The 16,755-nt window shown below is 40.5% G+C and overlaps 1 pseudogene; it reads left to right on the top strand.

The window, feature by feature from the left end:
* Positions 1-5,070: 5,070 nt before the first annotated feature.
* On the top strand, positions 5,071-5,567 carry LOC110287310 (histone H2A-like 1; annotated as a pseudogene).
* The last annotated feature ends 11,188 nt before the right edge of the window (positions 5,568-16,755 follow it).

Below are 16,755 nucleotides of genomic sequence, written 5' to 3'. Positions count from 1 at the left end.
GGATCAATATCCCATGAGAGCTGTTTCTGCTTCCAGTATGGTACATTGTTATTGTGTCCTCCTGAGGGAACTAGCCTTGTGTACTCCCACGGCTACTATTGCTCTGAGGATTAAATTTCAGCACAGATTTTGGAGAAGACATCAGTATTAAAACCACAGTGCTTGATGACCACTTTGAAGATTCTTTGTTTAGTTAGAATTCATTTTTCTACATAATTGTACTTAAGTTTTTTTTGAAAATTTTCACTGGACAATTTCTGTCTTTAACAGAATGCTGACACTCCTAAGTACTTTATACTATATTTTTATTGAAGGCATCTAACACTTATTGGCACTGGAAGAAATCTTGCAATCCACTTTACCCATAAACCTGTACCTGAAGATACTGAAGCAACAGCAGACTTGTGCCTAGTGTTGTAGTTTGGTTTTCTTTTTTTTTTTTAATTTTTAATATTTTTTATTACATATTTTCCTCAATTACATTTCCAATACTATCCCAAAAGTCCCCCATAGCGCCCCCCACTTCCCTACCCACCCATTCCCATTGTTTTGGCCCTGGAATTCCCCTATATTGGGGCATATAAAGTTTGCAAGTCCAATGGGCCTCTCTTTCCAGTGATGGCCGAATAGGCCATCTTTCGATACATATGCAGCTAGAGACAAGAGCTCCGGGGGGTACTGGTTAGTTCATAATGTTGTTCCAACTATAGGGTTGCAGATCCCTTTAGCTCCTTGGGTACTTTCTCTAGCTTCTCCATTGGGAGCCCTGTGATCCATCCAATAGCTGACTGTGAGCATCCACTCCTGTGTTTGCTAGGCCCCTGCATAGTCTCACAAGAGACAGCTATCTTTGGGTCCTTTCAGCAAAATCTTGCTAGTGTATGCAATGGTGTCCGCGTTTAGAAGCTGATTATGGGATGGATCCCTGGATACGGCAGTCTCTAGATGGTCCATCCTTTCATCACAGCTCCAAGCTTTGTCTCTGTACCTCCTTCCATGGGTGTTTTGTTCCCAATTCTAAGAAGGGGCACAGTGTCCACATTTTGGTCTTCATTCTTCTTCTTTTTTTTTTTGATTTTTAATAATTTTATTACATATTTTCCTCAATTACATTTCCAATGCTATCCCAAAAGTCCCCCATAGCGCCCCCCAATTCCCTACCCACCCATTCCCATTCTTTTGGCCCTGGCATTCCCCTATATTGGGGCATATAAAGTTTGCAAGTCCAATGGGCCTCTCTTTCCATTGATGGCCGACTAGGCCATCTTTCGATACATATGCAGCTAGAGACAAGAGCTCCAGGGTTCTGGTTAGTACATCATGTTGTTCCAACAATAGGGTTGCAGATCCCTTTAGCTCCTTGGGTACTTTCTCTAGCTTCTCCATTGGGAGCCCTGTGATACATCCAATAGCTGACTGTGAACATCCACTCCTGTGTTTGCTAGGCCCCGGCATCGTCTCACAAGAGACAGCTATATTTGGGTCCTTTCAGCAAAATCTTGCTAGTGTATGCAATGGTGTCAGCATTTAGAAGCTGATTATGGGATGGATCCCTGGATACGGCAGTCTCTAAATGGTCCATCCTTTCATCACAGCTACGAACTTTGTCTCTGTAACTCCTTCCCTGGGTGTTTTGTTCCCAATTCTAAGAAGGTGCACAGTGTCCACACTTTGGTCTTCATTCTTCTTGAGTTTCATGCGTTTATCAAATTGTATCTTATATCTTGGGTATCCTAAGTTTTGGGCTAATATCCACTTATCAGTGAATACATATTGTGTGAGTTCTTTTGTGATTGTGTTATTTCACTCAAGATGATGCCCTCCAGGTCCATCCATTTGGCTAGGAATTTCATAAATTCATTCTTTTTAATAGCTGAGTAGTACTCCATTGTGTAGATGTACCATAATTTCTGTATCCATTCCTCTGTTGAGGGGCATTTGGGTTCTTTCCAGCTTCTGGCTATTATAAATAGGGCTGCTATGAACATAGTGGAGCATGTGTCCTTCTTACCGGTTGGGACATCTTCTGGATATATGCCCAGGAGAGGTATTGCTGGATCCTCCGGTAGTACTATGTCCAATTTTCTGAGGAACCGCCAGACTGATTTCCAGAGTGGTTGTACAAGCTTGCAATCCCACCAACAATGGAGGAGTGTTCCTCTTTCTCCACATCCTCGCCAGCATCTGCTGTCACCTGAATTTTTGATCTTAGCCATTCTGACTGGTGTGAGGTGGAATCTCAGGGTTGTTTTGATTTGCATTTCCCTGATGATTAAGGATGTTGAACATTTTTTCAGGTGCTTCTCTGCCATTTGGTATTCTTCAGGTGAGAATTCTTTGTTCAGTTCTGAGCCCCATTTTTTAATGGGGTTATTTGACTTTCTGGAGTCCACCTTCTTGAGTTCCTTATATATATTGGATATTAGTCCCCTATCTGATTTAGGATAGGTAAAGTTCCTTTCCCAATCTGTTGGTGGTTTTTTTGTCTTATTGATGGTGTCTTTTGCCTTGCAGAAGCTTTGCAGTTTCATGAGGTCCCACTTGTCAATTCTCGATCTTACAGCACAAGCCTTTGCTGTTCTATTCAAGAATTTTTCCCCTGTGCCCATATCTTCAAGGCTTTTCCCCACTTTCTCCTCTATAAGTTTCAGTGTCTCTGGTTTTATGTGAAGTTCCTTGATCCACTTAGACTTGACCTTAGTACAAGGAGATAGGAATGGATCGATTCGCATTCTTCTACATGAAAACAACCAGTTGTGCCAGCACCATTTGTTGAAAATGCTGTCTTTCTTCCACTGGATGGTTTTAGCTCCCTTGTCGAAGATCAAGTGACCGTAGGTGTGTGGGTTCATATCTGGGTCTTCAATTCTATTCCATTGGTCTATTTGTCTGTCACTATACCAGTACCACGCCGTTTTTATCACAATTGCTCTGTAGTAAAGCTTTAGGTCCGGCATGGTGATTCCACCAGAGGTTCTTTTATCCTTGAGAAGAGTTTTTGCTATCCTAGGTTTTTTGTTATTCCAGATGAATTTGCAGATTGCACTTTCTAATTCGTTGAAGAATTGAGTTGGAATTTTGATGGGGATTGCATTGAATCTGTAGATTGCTTTTGGCAAGATAGCCATTTTTAAAATGTTGATTCTGCCAATCCATGAGCATGGGAGATCTTTCCATCTTCTGAGATCTTCTAGAATTTCTTTCTTCAGAGACTTGAAGTTTTTATTATACAGATCTTTCACTTCCTTAGTTAGAGTCACGCCAAGATATTTTATATTATTTGTGACTATTGAGAAGGGTGTTGTTTCCCTAATTTCTTTCTCAGCCTGTTTATTCTTTGTGTAGAGAAAGGCCATCAGGGACTAGACAAGGCTGTCCACTTTCTCCATACCTATTCAACATAGTACTTGAAGTCCTAGCCAGAGCAATTCGACAACAAAAGGAGATCAAAGGGATACAAATTGGAAAAGATGAAGTCAAAATATCACTTTTTGCAGATGATATGATAGTATATATAAGTGACCCTAAAAATTCCACCAGAGAACTCCTAAGCCTGATAAACAGCTTCGGTGAAGTAGCTGGATATAAAGTTTGGTTTTCAATAAGTGAAAAAAAACATACTTCTCATACAAATACAGAATGAGCACATGTGAAAAGTTGTATTCATTTCATTAATTAATGAAGGTGCTTGCAAGATGGTAAAGCTAGTTCAAAGGGCAGATATTTGTATATAGCCAGTCAAAAGAATACTGAAATAAATTTGCTAATAGATATACCACTGGTGCTTTGTTTGGACCAGAAAAGTAATAGGTTGGGTTAACTTCTCTATTGGAAAATATATATATATATATATATATATATATATATATATATATATATATATATATATATAAACTTCAGTGAGTATGGGATCTAATCAAATCAGAAACAAGGAAGACAAAGATAGGTGGATTCTCCAGTCCAATCAAATAACCCTAAGGTGAGAGTGGTTGAAATGACATTGGAAGGCCATGCAGCTCCTTCTCAGCTTGTAATCTTGGGCAGGATTTGAGCTAGTACTAGGTACCTAGTGCTTGTTTAAATGTCCTTGTTCTTGGAAGATCAACAGTAACATCATTTTTTTTTTTTACTTTTTTAAGGCAATTTTTTAGATATTTTCTTCATTTACATTTCAAATGCTATCCCCAAAGCCCCCTATACCTCCACCAACCCTGCTCCCGAACCCACCCACTCCCACTTCCTGGCCCTGGCATTCCCCTGTACTGAGGCATATGATCTTCACAAGACCAAGGGCCTCTCCTTCCATTGATGGCTGACTAGGCCATCCTTGGCTATATATGCAACTAGAGACACAGTTCTGGGGGGTACTGGTTAGTTCATGTTGTTGTTCCTCCTATAGGGTCCCAGACCCCTTTAGCTCCTTGGGTACTTTCTGTAGCTCCTTCATTAGGGGCCCGGTGTTCCATCCAATAGATGACTGTGAGCATCTGCTTCTGTATTTTTCAGGTACTGGTATAGCCTCACAAGAGACAGCTATATAAGGTTCTGTCAGCAAAATCTAGAAACATTTCATCATATCAAGAAGAAACCACGAACACATAGATCTTGTCAGATTATAAAAATCAAAGAGAAAGAGTTCCCATAAGAGGAGGATATAACTAGGTGGGCTTTGGTGGCCTGCCTACAATTCCAGTTGTGGGAGGCTAAAACAGAATCTCCAGAGCAAGGTGGCTAGTAAGACTATATTGGTGAGTTCTAGCTTGGATTGAGAGATCTCATCTTAGTTAATAAGATAGAAGACTGATCAAGGGTGAGTCAACTTCAGGCCTTTATGTGTGTGGCCACACAGGACACAGGAGCACATGCAAACATTCACTCACACACTCACACACACATGAAAATGAGAAAAGATAAAAAGGACATATTCAGTAAGGTGAGCTGTTTCCTAATATGGGCATTTCTGAAGTGAACACCAGAGTTCTGTGGCTACCAGTGATATCATAAAGTATGTTGTAACAAAGCCCTCTCAAGGATAACTTCATAGGTGGGTGAGAAGGTTGGCTATTTGGAGAGCCTCGGGCCAACAGAGAGGGCCAGCTGAGCCAAAACCTCCACACAAACATCATGGCCAGGAAAATGCAAAGGCGAAGAAGACAGAAAAGAACCTGCTCCCAGAGAGGTGAGCTTCCTGTTAGCCTTGTAGATCGTTTCCTACGAGAGGAAAATCATTCCAGACGCCTGAGCTCTTCTGCACTTGTACTCATCACGAGTGTGCTCGAGTACTTAACATCAAACATCCTTGAACTGGCTGGTGAGGTGGCCCACACCGCTGGCAGGAAGTGCATAGCTCCAGAGGATGTACGTCTGGTGGTACAGAGCAACGAACATTTCCACCAACTCTTCAAACCAGGTGGCACATCTGGTGGTGAATCAGCCACCAGAACCTGATGACAACTGATGATGCCTGGGTCTCAAGAGTCTGGAGGTTCACCACACCTTCAGCCTCACCCAGCCCCAGGGTCCTACTAGTTGGGGGAGCAAATCAAACATGCTATTAAAGCATTGAGATTGAACCCATTGATCCTGGCTCCTTTTGTTGCTTCATTTTGAACTAGAGGTTGCTATGAACCACCCGGGAGGGTGATGGTGGGTTTGAAGCTGTCATTAATGTGGGGAACTTGATTTCCAGAGGAAATTTCTAACAGGGAACATGTGGGCAGTGGTCTTGGGAGGAGGTAGTGATGTATAAGCACTTTTGAGCCGGTGGCAGTGGGAGGATTTGGCTAAGGTAGAGAGGGCAGAGAAGCTGTCCTGGTAGTCTGTGAGCCCACAAGACCTTGGAAAGCCAGAAATTTGGCTTTAGCCTCCTAGGCACATTGGATTCCCAATGAGATGCTGCTAACTGGAGATGGGTGGATGAAGACATGGACTGTGGTAAGAAAGGCTTCCTTGGAGGTTAGGTCTCAGGTTAGAAGATGACTGTGGGGTGGGGAAGACCATGTGTGGCATAATGTTGGCATGAGGTTCAAGGGTCAGGAGCCTTCCCTCAGCACTGAGCAATGATGGTGAAACCAGAAGAGAAAAGCTGGAACAAGACCCCATGGGAAGACCAGCAGGCTCAACTAAACTAGAACTCCGAGTTCTCTCAGATACTGAGCCACCAACCAGACAGCATACACTAGCTGGTCGCAGGCCCCAAACACATAGAGCAGAGGACTGCCTGGTCTGGACTCAGTGAGAGAAGATGCACCTAACCCTTGAGAGATTTGGAGCCCCAGGGAGTAGGGAGATCTAGTGGAGTAGGGACATCTACTTGGAGACAGGAGAGGAAGTATAGGATGAGGAACAGTCCGAGGGCAGTCCGAGAGGGGTATAACGACTGGACTGTAAGAAAAAGATTAAAAAATAATAAAAATATGCAAAATAGAAAATATAGGTGGTTTTCCTTTTTAATTTTTAGAATGTCTGCCTCATTACAAAAGGATTTATACAAGAATTAGTAGGTATATAGTGCTATGAGGCTGTGTAGAATATATGCTTCTATAGTCTTTTCTTTTTTTTCTTTCCTCCTCTTTCTCCTCCTCTTCCTTCTCCTCCACTTCCTCTTCTTAGGTTTTGAAACAGGGTCTCTCTACACAGTCCTGGCTGTCCTGACTCACCTTGAACTCACAGAGATCTGACCACTTCTGTCTTTGAGTGCTAGAATGCGCCCTCTGTCTTAGGCACACTGGTCATCTAAATAACAGTAGTGGAGAAATGCTACTGTCTAACTGCCTTGTAATTCAAGCAAGTCTAAATAGTTACATAGTATTAACTAACTTATTTATGAACATCTTCAGTGCTGTTCTCAGAAGGGAGCTCGGGGTTTTCAGTGATAGGATACGTCATAAAACAGTGCAGGACCTGTCATCAGAGGTTGAGTCTGGGTTTTAGAGGGTTTTCGTGTATTATGTATAAACACGACCCCTAATGTTTCACAGAACATATATGGGATAACTGACACTCAGGAACTGCTCCAACTTAGCACTGGGGCCCCTGCCTCTAAATGTCCATATTTGGAGTGTTCACTTTTCATCAGCTCCTAGGCTTCTGCCGCTGCTGGCCTTTTAGACAGAACTTCTCAGAGGCTGTCCAGTCAGCTTTCATAGCAGAATCAGAAGATTTTAGTTTCAGGTCCTAGGGTACCACTTTCTTTTCATGTGATCTTGACCACTTTTGTTTCCTCTGAACAGTGGCATCTTTCTCCTTCCCTGCACACACATGCTCAGGCTACTTTTCTTTCTTTTTTTTTAAGGAATTTTTTTTATTAGATATTTTCTTCATTTACATTTCAAATGCTATCCCCAAAGCCCCTTATACTCTCTCTCCCCCTACCCTGCTCCCCAACCCACCCACTCCCACTTCCTGGCCCTGGCATTCCCCTGTACTGAGGCATATGATCTTCACAAGACCAAGGGCCTTTCCTTCCACTGATGGCCAACTAGGCCATCCTTGGCTATATATGCAACTAGAGACACAGTTCTGGGGGGTATTGGTTAGTTCATGTTGTTGTTCCTCCTATAGGGTCGCAGACCCCTTTAGCTCCTTGGGTACTTACTTTTTCTAGCTCCTTCATTAGGGGCCCGGTGTTCCATCCAATAGATGACTGTGAGAATCCACTTCTGTATTTGTCAGGCATTGGCATAGAGTCACAAGAGAGAGTTATGTCAGGGTCCTGTCAGCAAAATCTTTCTGGCATATGCAATAGTGTCTGGGTTTGGAGGTTGTATATGGGATGGATACCCGGCATGGGCAGTCTCTGGATGGTCCTTCCTTCCGTCTCAGCTCCAAACTTTGTCTCTGTAACTCCTTCCATGGGTATTTTGTTCCCCATTCTAAGAAGGATTGAAGTATCCACACTTTGGTCTTCCTTCTTCTTGAATTTCATGTATTTTGCAAATTGTATCTTGGATATTCTAAGTTTCTGGGCTAATATTTGCTTATCGGTGAGTATATATCATGTGTGTTCTTTTGTAATTGGGTTACCTCACTCAGGATGATATCCTCCAGATGCATCCATTTGCCTAAGAATTTCATGAATTCATTAGTTTTAATTGCCGAGTAGTACTCCATTGTGTAAATGTACCACATTTTCTGTATCCATTCCTCTGTTGAGGGGCATCTGGGTTCTTTCCAGCTTCTGGCTATTATAAATAAGGCTATTATGAACATAGTAGAGCATATGTCCTTATTACAAGTTGGAACATCTTCTGGGTATATGCCCATGAGTGGAATTGCTGGATCATCTGGTAGTACTATGTCTAATTTTCTGAGGAATTGCCAGACTTATTTCCAGATTGGTTGTACAAGCTTGCAATCCCACCAAAAATGGAGGAGTGTTTTTTACACAAATATGCCATCACATCAGCTGGCAGTTACAAGGGCACTAATGATAGTCTTAGCTTCCCACATGGAGTAGTGGGAATAGCTTCCCGTAAGCCCAGTTGCACGGAATTTAATGCTCCTCTTCTGGTTTCTAAAGGCACTAAGTACACGCATGGTACACATACATATATGCAGGACCTCACATATACACATAAAATTAAAATCTTTCCAAAAGAATTCTCAAAAGAAGCAAACAACTTAGCTTGGGGATGGTGGTAACATGCCTTTAATCCCAGCACTATGGAGGTAGAGACAGGTGGCTCTCTGTGCATTTGAAGCCAGGCTGTTCTTCAGAGCAGGTTCCAGGACAGCCAAGGCTACATGGAGAAATTCTCTCAAACTACTGCCAACAAAAACAACAGCAATAACTACTACAACAACAATAACAAACCTGAAAAACAAAAGCAAAAAACCCCACCACCACTACCAACAACAATAAAACAAGCTTTGATTTATTATTTAAAGCAAAATTTCCCACAGTTGGCCTCTGCATCTTAGTGCAACACTGTATGACTCCAGAAATACTATTGTGCCTGATGAAAGCTTTTGTTTGTTTTATAAAATCTCATCCTGCCTTGAGTGGTCTTTACTTTTTTGTATGTTCTCTTAATTTGAGCTATGAATTATCAAATACCATTCATATGGCAATAACTGCTTATAGCATAGGCTGTGAGACAGGCTATATGATCCTTAATCATTTGTGGCCCAATAGTTATGGTCTTGTGGCCATGAGGAGTACCAAGCAAACTTATAGTTCATTATATGGCATGTGCCAAGCCTTTGCACACTAAATAATGCATTAGGAACAGGTATCTGTTGTTTATATCCTATTGGTCACATGTCTCAGTGGTTTCTTTCTTTGGAGAGATGGATGCTCAGACCCACAGTGGCTTCAGAACTATGATAAACATTGTTTACCAAGACACATCTTGAAACTGAGGAACGACCTCTCCTGGCACTGTCTGTAGTTTTCCACTTGACCCTTCTAGCTATAGCTGATTGATGGAGCTAGGGATAGAAACTCTGTTTGGAGTTGATGATGTTCTTATTTTGTAAATATGGACTCAAAACAGGGGAAGCTAATATTAGAGAGATATTGATACTAGCTTCTCATTAATAATATTATATCTTTTTGTTCTTTTTATACTGTACTGAGTGTACAGAGACTTTTCTACAATGTTATCTAGATGGCAATTCACAACCTTTTTTGTTTGGCAATTAGTTTTTGTCTCTCACCTTAGCAATAGTGAAGAGACTGTTTTATGAATAGAAGTGAATGGTTTACTGAATTTGCCAATAATGAAAATGTTAGTGAGCTATGTGCCAATATTATTGTCACCGGGAGTCTTGCATAAACCATATCAGAAGAAGCTGGAATCTTTCTCTTTGTTGATCACATGAATTTTTCCCAGATTAATATTATATATGATCAGGAACATTTCTTTAATATTATAGTTTAATTGTAAATGTCTTTCAGGTGCCCATGTCTTGATGTTTGGCTCCAGCCAATGCCACAATTGGTATGTGGTAGAATCTTTAGTAGGTAGATAGAGCCTAGTGGAAGGAAATTAGGCTTCTAGGCACATTTCCTTAAAAGAGAAAGCAGCACCATGGCTCCTCCCTGTCTTTATATCTTTGCTTCCCAGACACCTGAGGTAAATAGCTTTATTCTAGCATGTGCTTGTTACGATAAAAGTCTACCTTACTGCAATCCCCAGAACAATGGAACCAATGGGCCATGACTGAAACCTCATTAGCAAAAGAAAATCTTTCCCTTTTTAAGTCATGAAGAAAATGGAAGCTGAACTCCTGAAGTAAAGAGACTTTATCACTCATTTGCTGTGACTGTGACTAAACTATGTAAATTCCCTGGGCATTGATTTTATCTAGGATAAATCAAAAGTAGATGGACTAGAAAAGTGTTAAACTGAGGTGGTTTAGTCAGTAGCTCCAACACTCAGTGGGACATCCTTCTACAGAGAGATATGAGGTCTCTCTATCATCTGGTAGGTATGTGACTGTTTCATCCAATAGGAGATGGTAGAACTGATACCGTATGATTTTCAAGGCTGGATCTTTAGAGACAATGCAGTTTCTGCCTTGAATATTGGAACCCTTGTGCTGTATATCTCTGCAGGCAGAGAAGAACCTTGACTATTCTCTGATGACTTTTCTGTGACAAAATCTAAACAATACCTAGATACCATATGTTAGTGTTATAGTTGAATCTCAGCTGAACTTCTTTCCAACAGCTAGAATCAGTTGTACGTGGCTTAATGTTTTACAGGTCTACATAAATCTACCTTTCAGATGACTTCCAATCCTGCTGACATCTGTCAACAACAGCATGGAAGATCTCAAAATGGGAAGAGACGCATGAAAAAATTCCAGAATTCCTTAAACAGATATCTCTTTTGTATTTCCATGAAAATCATAAAGCATTTTTCATGACAGTAAGTTCTGAGATTCATTACATGACTATGACAATGGCAAGCACTATCCTCAGACCTTGATAGTGCTTCATGTCCTCATTCTACTTTTCTACCCATCACATTCTTTCACTCATCCAAAATTGTTCAAGGTCTGACTATACAGTACTGGGGCTTCAAAGATGAATCATTCACTGTCCGTGGCCTTGTGGAGCTTCAAGAGCACATGGGAAGCAAACAATAAGCATGAATAAAACTAGCTCAGACCATTATCAAACAATTAACAGGAAATCATATGCTTTCAGCTTTGGAAAGTTCATCTAGGATAGTTAAATCTGACTGATGAGCAATACTTATATCCTGGACCCCATGAAGGGACATTGTAGTGGAGGAGGCAAAGAATAAAAGAATCTATGACTAACAAGGGACTGTGCTGGACATGGGGTTTGTGGGATGGAGTGAGTGAGGCACAAAGATTACAGACTAATTATGAGGCCAAGGTAAAGTCCCAGCAAACGAGTACATGTAGGAGGACAAAGTGAATCAGAATGGAGAGAAGGCTGGAAGGAGAATCAAACCAACATGGGCAGAAAGCTACGCTCACCACTTCATTTATATTGCTGGTTTTAGTTGGCTCTCTCATGTTATTTCTAGACTTGTTTTACTCTGTTGGTTGCAGGGTGCTTTAATCATTTATGGACCTGCTTTCAGACTTTCCTTGCAACTTCACTATCAAAACTCACATTTGAGAAACATTCAGACATTGTGATGGTTTGAAAGAAAATGGCCCCCATAGGCCCATAGGGAGTGATACTATTTGGAGGTGTGGCCTTGAGCTAGGTGTGGCTTTGTTGGAGGAAGTGCATGACTAGGGATTTGGCTTTGAGTTGTCAGAAGCTCAAGCCAGTTTTCTCCCTGCTGCTTGGAGATCAAGATGTAGAACTCTCAGCTTTTTCTCCATCATCTTGTCTGCCTGCATGCCACTATCCTCCCCTAACAATAATAGACTAAACCTCTGAAACTGTAAGCCAGCCCCAATTAAATGTTTTCCTTTATAAGAGTTGCCATGGTTGTGGTGTCTCTTTACAGCAATAAAGCTCAATTAAGTCATTTAAATGTATGGACCAACAGTCAATAATAGATGTCCATCAACAGCTGAATAGGTAATGAAAATGTGACACACACACACACACACACACACACACACACAGAGAGAGAGAGAGAGACAGAGAGACAGACAGAGAGAGAGAGACAGAGACAGAGACAGACAGACAGACAGAGACAGAGAGAATGAGAGAATTACATTGTAAAGTAAAGAAAGATAAAATATTAAAGTCTGTAGCAAAATAGACATGAAAAGTATCATATTAAGCTAGGTGACCCAGGCTCAGGAAGATAAAATCACATGTTCCCTCTCATATGTCGATCCTCTTTTATGTATATGAGTGAGGGTGAGTGTAGATGTAGGCTGTGAAACTAGAAAGGAGATTATGAGAGGGAAATAGACATGTTGAAGAAAGTGTAGAGGAGGGTACTGGGCATAGATGACATGCAGGTGGAAAGGAATCTGTCTTAATTCCTTTTCTATTACAGTGAAAAGTCACCAGGATCAAGACAACTTAGAAAAGAAAGTTTATTTGGGGGTTTACAGTTTCAGAGGGTGAGTCCATGACCATCATGGCGGGGGTGGGGGTATAGCAGCAAGTAGACAGTCATGGCCCCGGAGCAATAGGTAAGGGCTTATAATTTGAATCACCAACAATGGGGCAGAGAGGGAATAACTGGGAATGGCATGGGCTTTTGAAAACTCAAAGTCCACTCCTGGTGACACACCTTTTACAACAAGGGCCTACCTCCTAATTCTTCTCAAACAGTTCTATCAACTGGAAACAAAGCATTCAAATATGTGAGGACACTAGAGTTATTCTCATTCAAGCTACTACCGAGGCTACAGGCTGTGGAAGTGGACAAGGTTTGTCAGAGAAATGAGGTTGAAGAGGGATAGAGGAAATTCAACAACAAAATAATTTATTTGACAATCTCTTAATGAAATCTAATGGTGGGGATGGTGATTAAATATCTGATGAAGATTTAATATTATGGATTGTCTTGTAAAATCATCAATCTAATAGGTTAACCAGAGAAATGAAATCTTAAGGATTGAAATGGAAGAAATTGACAGGAGGGTACTGGACATGACTCAAGTCTGTTTGAGTTAAAAGGGCTAAATGCAGCAGGTTATATGAAGAACATCCAAGATCTCTACCATCTTTCTTTGACTTTTTTTCTCTCACATTCTGTTTGTGGTACTGCATCAGTCTTTTCTCTTTCAGATTGAATGGCCTTTTTTGCTTCTCTGAGAGCACAGGTTAAACATGATAGTCCCACTGGTACCCTCAGTTGCTAAGTCTTCACCACAAGTCCATCAACTGCAGTTATCTACTGACTCAGCCACATCCCATTTCAAATTTCAAGAAAGACACTCATACTCCACTTGAATCCAAATCTTTCCCAGAATCCTGAACTAGATAGTTTGTGGGAGTTCTTTGCCAGTCAACAGAAGGGGGCCTGGCAGATCCCCCTTAGAACAGAGCCCTGCATGATGGTGATGGTGATCACCTCTGTCACAGTAGAGGAAATTGGCTTTAGGGCACTCAAGGATGCTTATTCTATCTGACACATGAGGCTGAATTTGTCCTTAATAACCATTCTGGACACTGTTGGCAGCCATTGCTAGGAATGTCCTTGCCGTAGCTGCAGTGTTTTAAAAGAAGATAAAAATGATCAGTGACAGGTGGTGGTTTGTTTTTAGTTGTTTTTGTTTTTGTTGTTGTTGTTTTAAGACTCATGTGACTGTAGTTGTTAATTAGCCTCTGGTAAAGTCTTATATTGTATTTTCTGTGATGGAAAGAAGGGAATTTAGCCTAGACATGGTAACACATTTGCTGCGATTTTTACTTGCCCCCCTTTTCCCAGAAGTTAAGGTAGATACAACCCCTGTTGATTCAGTTGCTACAATAAAAATAGAATGCTTCCGAGAAAATCTTGCTCTCTTAAATCTTGGAGGACTGATGCATAAGTGGGATATTAGCCATCTTTAAGTTACTATAGTGTGCTAGGCATTGTGCCAAAACATTCCTGCCAGCATCTTCCATTGATTGCATAACAATGATGTAACTCAGCAAAGTGAGATCCTATATGGGTCAGTTTGTAACCAACCATACAACATCTAATTTTGGTACTGCTTTGAAGTATCCCAAGTCTCATTATTACAACATGAAATGAAGTCAAAGTCTTAATGGATCATTTGTTTAAATGGGCATAGCACAATTGCAGTAGAGAATAATCTATCTTTACAACGTTTAGGTACTTATCAGCAGATTGTTGTGGATTGGTGGGGGTTATGGGGAGGTTCTGTGTGGAGAACAATCGCCTCAAATGAGAGCTTTAAATTTCCTTCATTTGAACTTAGTATCCTCCCCTCCTTTCTTTAATAACAAAGTCCTGTCATGTAACCCAGGCAGGCTGGTGTTGAACACTGGATCTCTTATTCTCTCTCTAGCCTCAGTGCTTAGATTCCAAGCATAGCTATTGTGCCCATCTATGAACTTGGACTTTCTTCTAATTAATCCTTCATATTTTAGGATCTTGTCTCTTGAATTGAAAGAATTCCTTTAATTGCTGTCAACAGCCAACTGCATAGTAGTATGAACCTTGTTTTAAGTGAACAACTTTTAGTGGCCAGAATTGAATTGTTGCTCACTTTTGAACTTTCCAGGTTTAGTCCCTGGTTTGTTGCAGAGGGGAACCCACCAGCAGGAAGGTGAGCAGAAGTAGTGATGTCTGTCTTTAACTCAAAAGCTGTAAATGACTGGAGACTCTGTGCCTATAGTAATGAAACTATTGACATTCATTGCACTCATTAGTTTAAAGACACAAAGCACCTCACTTGTTTTCAAAGTGCTCCTAAATGGAAGCACCACTGTTGTTTCATCTTTTGAAAGAAGGGGACTCTAGTTTCAGAAGCCATACAAGTTGCTCTCAAGGGACATAACAGGACAGAGGCAAAGAGATTTGGGCTCAAATCATAACACTTGCTTGATGTGAATTTAGCCTTGGTTTTCTTGTCTGTAAAATAGTCATGACCAGAGTGTTCTCTTTGAAAGGGTCTTAGAAAGAATAGGATAAAATCTACCAGGCTTGCCTACTCTGCCAATTACACTGGACTTTGTAGTTCTAAGAGGTAGGCCTTACACATGAATGTAGGACTTCTGGGTTCACACTGCCTTCTGTGATATTTATTATTATTATTATTATTATTATTATTATTATTGAATGAAGATTGACTGGGATCAAGGAGAATATCTGGGTTCAGAATTAGCCCTTAATTCGGATGTATGACTGATATATGACAGTCTCTTTCCTTATACAAAAACACACATATACTTCTTTCTAAAACATGTCCCCACATATTTAAGAAAAATTCTATCAGGATAGAACAAGAGAAATCATACCATGATATGGAATGTATGTTTTTGTTGTTATTGTTGCTGTTTAACAGATGTGGGTTTTGCTAGGCAGTCCTTTTGTTGATGCATATTTTCTTCATAAATCATTTTCACTGAAGTATAATTTTCATACAATGAAATGAACCCATTTTATGTTTGAGTTTTGACAAATGCACACATCTGTGAAGTCACTGTTATAATCAAGTGACAGCAATCTCATAATCCCAGAGAATTTTAGGTTTTTAGTCTCCAATTCCCTTATTGAAGGCCCAAGGTAGCCACTAATCTTTCCATCACTATCAGCTCCATCTGCCTGAATTTCATATAAATTAAAACATTCATTCTATATTCCTTTGTGTCTGGTTCCCTTTGCTTAGCATACTTCCTGAGGGTGCATGCATGCCATTTGGCAGATTATGAGTTTCTTCTTTTGTATTGTTGTGAATCATTTCCATTTCATTGTATGGAGGAATATGTGTGGATGTGTGGATCCATTCATCCTGATCATTAATCATTCTGTAACCCTAACGGTAGACAGGACCACCTTAGATCTATCAACTGGGACCCATTTGCTGGCTTCTGAATGTTGCCCAACTTTGTTCTTGTTCATTTTCCTGACACATCTTTCCTATGATATAAGACAGGGATATGGCTTCTTGATATCCTTACCTGATTACTCAAAACCCATTGCCCAAATGACTATGAATCTATATAAAGAGCCTGTATTGCCCTTTCCTTGTATCAAACTTCTCAATGGAAGGTATGTATTATACCACCAATCTTGGCAGAGGTTAGCAGAAGGTGAGGAAGCTAAGGGAATATAGAACGTACGCAGACCTTGAATGAGGAAGTTGTTCTACCTGTAATTATGTATGAGGCCTCCTTATGGGAAGAGAAGAGGGTGTCTGCTGAATACTGTGACCTGGATATATATTCATTCCCTTTCCGACAAGTGATACCATGCATGCATCAGAATAGAAATAGAAAAGCAAGGGACTTCTACTTAAAAAAAACTGTAAAGAGACAAACTCCCAACATCCACAATTTTCAAGGATACAGAAGAGAACACTTTAGAATGGGGATGGTGGTTATAGATTTCCTGTTCATTCATTCTTTAATTTCATAGATGAGAAACATGAGGCCTAGGAAAGATAAGTGACTTCTCCAAGGTCACACAGCTAAGAGAAGATGGGAGATCTTTTAAATCCAAAGTGAGAGTTTGTTTGTTTTTTTTTCCAGTTTACAGAAAAGCAATAGGTTTTCACATGTTTTCCTTTACATAGCCTCTAATATATTTTTGTTAAATTGCAAGCCTCTTTTATATAGTTTGAGATTAACTTATAAGATAGCTTTAATTATAAAGTTAAATCATTCCAAAATTATAGTTTCTAGCA

This window comes from Mus caroli, unplaced genomic scaffold (genome assembly GCF_978045245.1).
Source record: "Mus caroli unplaced genomic scaffold, Mus_caroli_1 scaffold_5, whole genome shotgun sequence".
NCBI lineage: Eukaryota > Metazoa > Chordata > Mammalia > Rodentia > Muridae > Mus > Mus caroli.
This window is presented reverse-complemented; position numbering and strand designations above follow the sequence as displayed.